This window comes from Coturnix japonica, chromosome 1 (assembly GCF_054131305.1).
Source record: "Coturnix japonica strain WE chromosome 1, WE-NBRP24, whole genome shotgun sequence".
Taxonomy (NCBI): domain Eukaryota; kingdom Metazoa; phylum Chordata; class Aves; order Galliformes; family Phasianidae; genus Coturnix; species Coturnix japonica.
Genome location: NC_140663.1, coordinates 43746518 through 43753534, shown reverse-complemented (window position 1 = coordinate 43753534; position 7017 = coordinate 43746518). Strand labels below are relative to the sequence as shown.

Sequence of the window (7017 nt, the reverse complement as noted above, 5' to 3'; positions counted from 1 at the left end):
AGAGCTTGCAATGTGATATAGTACTTAGCAGGGGAGCAGGCAGCTGGTGTCATTCAGGGCTTTTCAGATGCTTGTGTCCCAGTTGCATCCACAAATTTCAGAGCCATATCTCACCCTAAGAGGCCCTTGAAGCGGTGATGACAGTGAAGCCTGAGGATTCTTCTTGCTGAAAAGATTTGCCTCAAATCCTGAGCTAGGAGTTGCTCAAGACCCAGCAGCACTGTAGCCTGGCTAGTCTGTGATACCTCCATAACAGAAGTCACAGAATTACAGAGTCACAAAATGGTTGAAGTTGTAAGGTATCTCTGAAGTTCATCTTGTCCATCTCCCTGCTCAAGCAGAGCCACTCAGAGCAGGCTGCCCAAGCTCATGTCCAGGTGGTTTTTGGAGACCTCTAAGGAGCAGATTCCACACCCCCTCTTGGAAAGATGTGCCCGTGTTCCATCTCTTGCAGAGCACAGAATTACTTACTGATGTTCACCAGGAAACACCTGCATTCACTGTTACCTCTTGTCTTGTCACCACTGAAAGGAGCTTGGATCCATCTTTTCATCCTCCCTTCAGGTATTTAAAGACACTGAAGATGCCCCTGAACCTCCTTTTCTCCAGGCTGAACAATCACAGTTCTCTCACCTTCTACTCACAAGAGAGGTGCTACAGTCTCTTCATCATCTTCATGGCCCCATGCTGGATTCTCTACAGTATGTCCATGTTTCTCTGGTACCAGGAAATCCAGAGCTGGACACAGTACTTCAGATTCAGCCTCACCAATGCTGAGTAGAAAAGGAAGATCACTACTCTTAACCTGCTGATGATACTTTGCCTAATGCATTCAAAAATACTATCAACCTTCCCAAAAGTATCATAGCCCATAGTCCAAGGTTCACAGCAAGGACAGGCTTACATATTTCAGAAGTAGTGCTGTCCTTAGGCATACCAGTTCTGATCAGGCACTGAATTCTTGCAGGCTGCACTGTTGCTTTATAGATCCTCCTTATGCTGCCTCCCACCCGTTTGTTCCAGTTCCATGCTGACACCTTTTCATCTCAATGTAGAGATTGTCTCCATGCTTTGGGCCAAATACTAGTCATAATGGAGCTCTGAGAATTAGCAGAGACCTCTATATGTCATGACCTCCAAAATAAGTGATGACAGAGTGAAAATAGGGTGGGAATGACCACGGAGAAAGAAGTTGCAAAACCTTTGGTAGCTGACCTGCATCTCCTTCTCTCAGGAAATTTTACAACCATCTCTGCTGTCTCCTTTCAAGGAAGCAGATTCTGTGGGTGCACTGAGGACACAAATTCCCAGTCTCTTTCCTGGAAACAGATCCCACCCACTGCTCTCACAAGTAGCAGCTGTTGATTGTCTTACTGCCTGCATTGGCCAACACCAGCAGCTGATGCTATTCACCAGAACAGGTCATTGAGTACATGTGTGTCCCTCCCAAGCTGCCTGGAGAGAGTGGTCAAGCTGGCATTCACTGAGTCACAGGAGACCCCAGGGGTGCTCTCCTGGCAGGAAAGCAGTCTGAAGGCTGCTGATCAGCCCTTGTTCTGTGCTATTTGTAAATCTGAGCCTTTAGCACAAGAAAGACCAGGTTGTCACTGTAATTTAAAATCATTTTGTGGTGCAGGGAAATGTCAGCAGGCAGTTACAAATAACGGGAAGGTCTGACATAGACACAAAGAAGCTGTTGTTTTCTGCTTGTCCTGGCTGTCGGTGGTGTTGGGTTGCTCAGTGTTGCTCAGTAAAGCAGTTTTGGAATTTTTCTGCCTTCCATGAAAGCTGAAGACATGTGAAATGCAATGCCTCTGTCAAAACAAATGCTTGCCAGGCTGTTGTGTGAAGAGTTGGGATGCTGACATGCATCAGGGTGAGGGGCTGGCACTGGGCCCAAACAGGGAGCCAGGGAGAATCCTCTGGCAAAGCTGATGTCTTCGTTTTGATAACTTGGTTTCCACCTGCAGGTGTAATTGATACCCAGGTGGTGCAGTGACTCAACTTGCCTGCCCTTGTTGCTGCCGGGTTTCTGCTGCACTGAGCAGTGGGGGGAACAGTGGGGAGGGGGGGGGGGGAAGGGTGTGAGAGGAATTCTTGTCTCAAGAACCACAGAGGCATTTTCATTCCTGGCATTCTTTCCCCAAGGTGGCCCCTCTCATCCTGGAGACAGTGTGGCACCTGAAACCATGGGCCGTGTGACCACGGGTTATTTACAGCTGCAAAATCAGGAGCAGAAGATTGATCTTGCAGGTAAGAATGCCAGCTGATCTGAGGAGCTGGATTTGGAGAAGTTGGAGTGTTTCGGAAGGGACTCTTGGTATGATGAATATCAGAGTGATTCTGGCTCAGAGATCTGTGGTTTGGTAAAGGAGGGTGGAGAGTGTGTTGTGCCCACATTTGGTTCATTGATCTACTTTCTTCTCCATCCCGCTCTTGAAGGATGGCTCAAGGAGGATCCTTCTGAGTGCAAGATTTTTCACGAGTAGAAACTTGTCCAAAGCATCCTTGCCTGCCATCACCAGCTGTCAAGAAAGAGAAGGGTCATGTCAGGAATGATCCAAGCCATGGGGGCAGAGGAAATGGGAAGGAATGGTGTAGATCTACACCATGTCCCCCAATTAGGGGAAGACTCCTAACCTTTACCATGTAGTAACTCATTATTTATTTATTTATTTATTTATTTCCCCTCTGTATCATAGAATCATAGATTGGTTTGAGTTGGAAGGGCCCTTTAAAGGCCATTTGGTCCATCCCCCCTTGCAATGATCACCTACAGCTTGATCAGGGTGCTCATAGCCCCTCCAGCCTGATCTTGGGCGTCTCCAAGGACAGTGAGACACCTCCCTGGACGACCTGTGCCAGTACCTCACCACCCTGGTTGTAACATGGTTTTTTCCTTATATCCAGTCTAAACCTCTTCTCTTTTGGTTGAAACAATTTCCTTTTGTCCCTTCAACTCAGCAACCCAGAAACTGTATCCAGTTACAGCCATCCCTGGATCTGAGGTCTAGAACACTAGAAGAATGAGTGAATATCACCAAGAATTCTCTCACATGCCTCAAGTGCCAATGCACTGCGCCTGTCAAGGGCTGGTGCCAGGCAGTCCTGTGCACTGGACCTGTGCGCTCTCAAAGCTGAGTTCTTGCTGTGGCAAGCTCAGACAGAGGAGACTGCAAGTAAGAGAACACACATCAGCATGAGCGCTTCTAATGGTTGGTCTTGACAGAGAGCTTATCAGAAGTACATCCCAGGGCTCTTCTAACTCTGGTGCTATTCAACACACCTGTAACAACTTGGAGAGGAATGTAAACAGCAGGCTAACAGTTTACCTGTGGTCCACAGCTATTCCAGAGAGGCAGTCTGAAGTTGACTGCAAAAGACTGTAGAAAATCTCTTGTCACAGAGGGACTGGGCCCTCCCTGACAGATTACATACAGCGGCAGCAAATGCAAGGGAATTCCATGAGGAGGAAAACAACCTGACTGTGCTGATACACTGAGAACTCTAAGTCAGCCATTGCCAGTAGAGAAAGAGCTCTTGGAATCATTGCAGGCATTTTGCTGAACGCTCTCTTGAGGTTCTGACGAAGTCAAACAGAAGCACGAGGAGTGTGTACAGAAGAAAATGCCTCTTCGTACTGCATGGATTTCTGAAAATTTGGAGGTTTCAAGTGGTTTCAAGGGTCACTTAGAAGAGCTTAGAAACACTAGCATGCATAGAGAGAATGTCAGCCATGGTCAGAAATAGGAGAGAGACTGGATGGAAGCAGACTGCTAGTCTTGGAAAAGAGATGCCTGAAAGGAAGTAATGACTGGTATGGGGAACGTCAATAGAGAATGAACATTCACGTAGTCTCCAATCACATAACCTAACAGCACCTGATAAAGTGATCAGGCAACAGGTTTAAAACAAACAAGCTACATTCCTTTCCACATAGGCATCAAGGAATGATGGAGCTCATTGCCACAGAATGTCACAGAAGGTGATGCGTGAGCAACATATACACATCTGCGTAGTGTATCTCCTTCTGTCATTGCTGAATATGACAGCAGAGATGCTATCTTTGCTTCACAAGTGCCCTAAGCAGCAGGCTGATGGAAGATGAGCCAATGTACTGGGATATAGTTCACTCTTCCTCTCATTCTGATACTTCTTCCTTATTAACTGGTGATGTTTGATCTGGGATAGTACAAATTCTACATTTTTAGTAAACCTCTCTTTAATTTTTCTTACAGTCATTCCCCAAATATCTGTCAGCTGGTCAGATACTGCAGGAGTGGTAGAAGGTCACCTGGAGCTGGAGAAGACTGCAAATTTCCAGGCGGACAGCTGTCATCTCTTATGGACATTCCTTGCATTTGTTGCACTGGAGTGCTAGTCACAGAATAAACAAGAAACAAGACCACATGAGTGAAAGTGAGCAAACACTGTGCTCATATTATTAAAAGGAGAATTGCATTGTTTCTCCTATTAACTTTACCAGGGAGATACATGTCCTTTCACATTTAGGAAATAGAAGAAGAGACTTAGTGTTCTCCTGCTGAACAAACAGTAAATACGCTTTGGCTGTCTGGCTGACTGATCCAGCAGCTACACCTGTCCAAGCAGGAAATGTCAAGCTCCATATCAGCAATGAAATCTGGATTCTGCGTATTTGCAACCATGGGTAGGATATTTGCAGAAATAACCAAGAGTAAAATTTGTCCCCAAGTATGCTGGTCTTCCCAGCTTGCACAGGTTCATTGACTGAGGTCAAATATCAATTGAGGAGTGTAATTTTGCATGGATCAGCTGCAAGGAGGTATGAACTGCCCACAGACAATCTTTGCAGAGGAGAAGATAACCAACTACAAGCCTAGGACTGTGGGATGCTGGCAACAGAAACAAGTTGGTTGTGGCTTAGCACAGTTTCAACCAGCACGCAGTCTTGGCCACAGCCTCTCCAAGGGTGTTTCACAACACAGGATCCTGTCAGAGCTCAGGGAGGGGGAAGAATACACTTTCTGCAGAGATTACCCTTTAGTTTTTTAGGCCCTTTCCATGTCCATTCGCTGATATCCACTGTGGTTTTCTAATGGATAATTCAGAGACTACTGCTTTAGGACAATATGTGTGTATCAAACTATTTAGGCTGTGGTTCTGCTTTTCTGTTCTGTGCTGCCCAGTTTCTGACTCCACCTTCCCTCCCTGCCCAGCCTACTCAGTAGACAATGTTTTTCCATTTAATTTTGTGAGACAAATGCAAGGCGTTCTCATCCCTTCCCCCTTGCCTGGAGAAGAACAGCCCACATCTGGAGGCCATTCACAGCTGGAAGATCTCTTCTGACATTCCTTGCTTTGAAATCTAACCCACATAACCTTCTCTCTAAATACTCTGTGCATGGCAGAAGGGGGCTTTGTAAAAGGAATCAGTGAAGCAGCCTTTGACCCCTACAGCCTTCTGCAAGTGCCAGACCTCAAGACTGCAGATAACTTTCCCCACAATGCAATTATTATTTGGTTTAGGACTTCCTAGTTTTATACTCTCCTGATGCCTGCTTCGAAAGCAATTTGTAAAGTAGTAGCCTAAAGCTCAGAGGACTTTATTTTTCATTCACAGCAACAGTTAAATGAATACGTCTGAAGCACTTTGTAGGTTCCAAGATCCATAACCAGCTCTCCAGCTGGTGACCTGCAGACTGCATTTTTCTGCAGAGCAGTTTGCCCAGCTTCCAACTGACCTTTCCACAACTGAAGAAACATCAGGTTTTTCATATCACTCTACCCAGTCAGAGTAAATCCCTGTAATATAATCTGACCCCTGCTCAGCAGGAAGGTAGGTAATTTGTAATTGCATTTTAAATGCCTTGGAATGGAGACTTACTTGTTATCTCTGCATGTGCTTAGCCTGTCTATACCTTTGTCTTTGACTGCATTACTGAGTGCTTTACAGTGCAAGTAACCACACTCATCATTGTCATAAACGCCTTTGTCATGACTAATAGGACAAAGATCAATGAGCTGCTGGCCTAGCCTATAAGGGCTGGCACAGGTGTGCCTTTTGGAGAAAAATAAAAAAGAAGAGGGGAAGGGGCGTCCTGTTTGCTTCCCAACATTATTCTGTTTCTTTTTATACTCTGTTGATGTCAGGTGCTCTCTGCACCCAGTAATGCAAACCATTCCTGTGGGTACTCGTTCTTCTGGCTGTGTGACAGCCTCACATGATTCACAGTACTGGGCCTCTGGGACCCATTTTATGTCCAGCTACCTTAACTTGTAGCCTCACTGAGGTTTTGTTGTACTGTCGCTGCACACCAGCTTTCTGGGAAGCATTCTCCTCAATGTTGCTTCTTGTGCTGCAGACTTGAGCAGACTAGCAAGGCTATACTAATCTGGAGAATGTTCTTGGCAGGCTGGTGAACTTCTAAAGTAAGTGAGCCTTAAGAGATATATACGTAGGTGCATGCACTTGAGAGGTGGAGAAATATAATATAAAAGAGTTATACTGATTTTCCTGTTCCCAACCCCTGAGAGATTAAATATATACCTTCATCTCTTTAAAAGTTAATTATTATAGTTTATGATCTATGATGTCCTGTTTTACTTCACACTACTACAGGCAGTGTTCAGCTCACACGTCTTAGCTGAGAGGATGGCAATAAAGTGCTGAACTGGAGTGGCTGAAGTCATGGCAAATTTTGTATGGACTTGTCTGACTCAATTTTTCTTTCAAGGCTGCCCCACATAATGTAACGTAGTGGTCTACACGTATCTGGGCCACATGTAGCCTATTGCTACCTGAGTTTGACTCACATGTGACTATTTAGGACTGCAGAGGGAACAAGAGGTTCCAGGGAAAAAGAGGCGGTTTTTATCATGCTGTAATTGCTCTTTGTGTGTTACAGTCACCAAAACATCTGGAGTAACCATGTATTTTGGGGTATATGGCTGACTGTGCCTTGAGCTTAAGTGTCCCATAGGCTAAAAGAATACTTTCGTAGCACTGAGATAACATTACTCAGCTAGAACAGGCAT

The 7017-nt window shown here is 45.4% G+C and overlaps 1 long non-coding RNA gene across 1 annotated transcript; it reads left to right on the top strand.

The window, feature by feature from the left end:
• The first annotated feature begins 2111 nt into the window (after positions 1-2111).
• On the top strand, positions 2112-6665 carry LOC146762382 (uncharacterized). The gene is made up of 2 exons (XR_014934555.1): positions 2112-2253; positions 4239-6665. It is a non-coding gene; the product is annotated as an uncharacterized LOC146762382 (long non-coding RNA).
• The last annotated feature ends 352 nt before the right edge of the window (positions 6666-7017 follow it).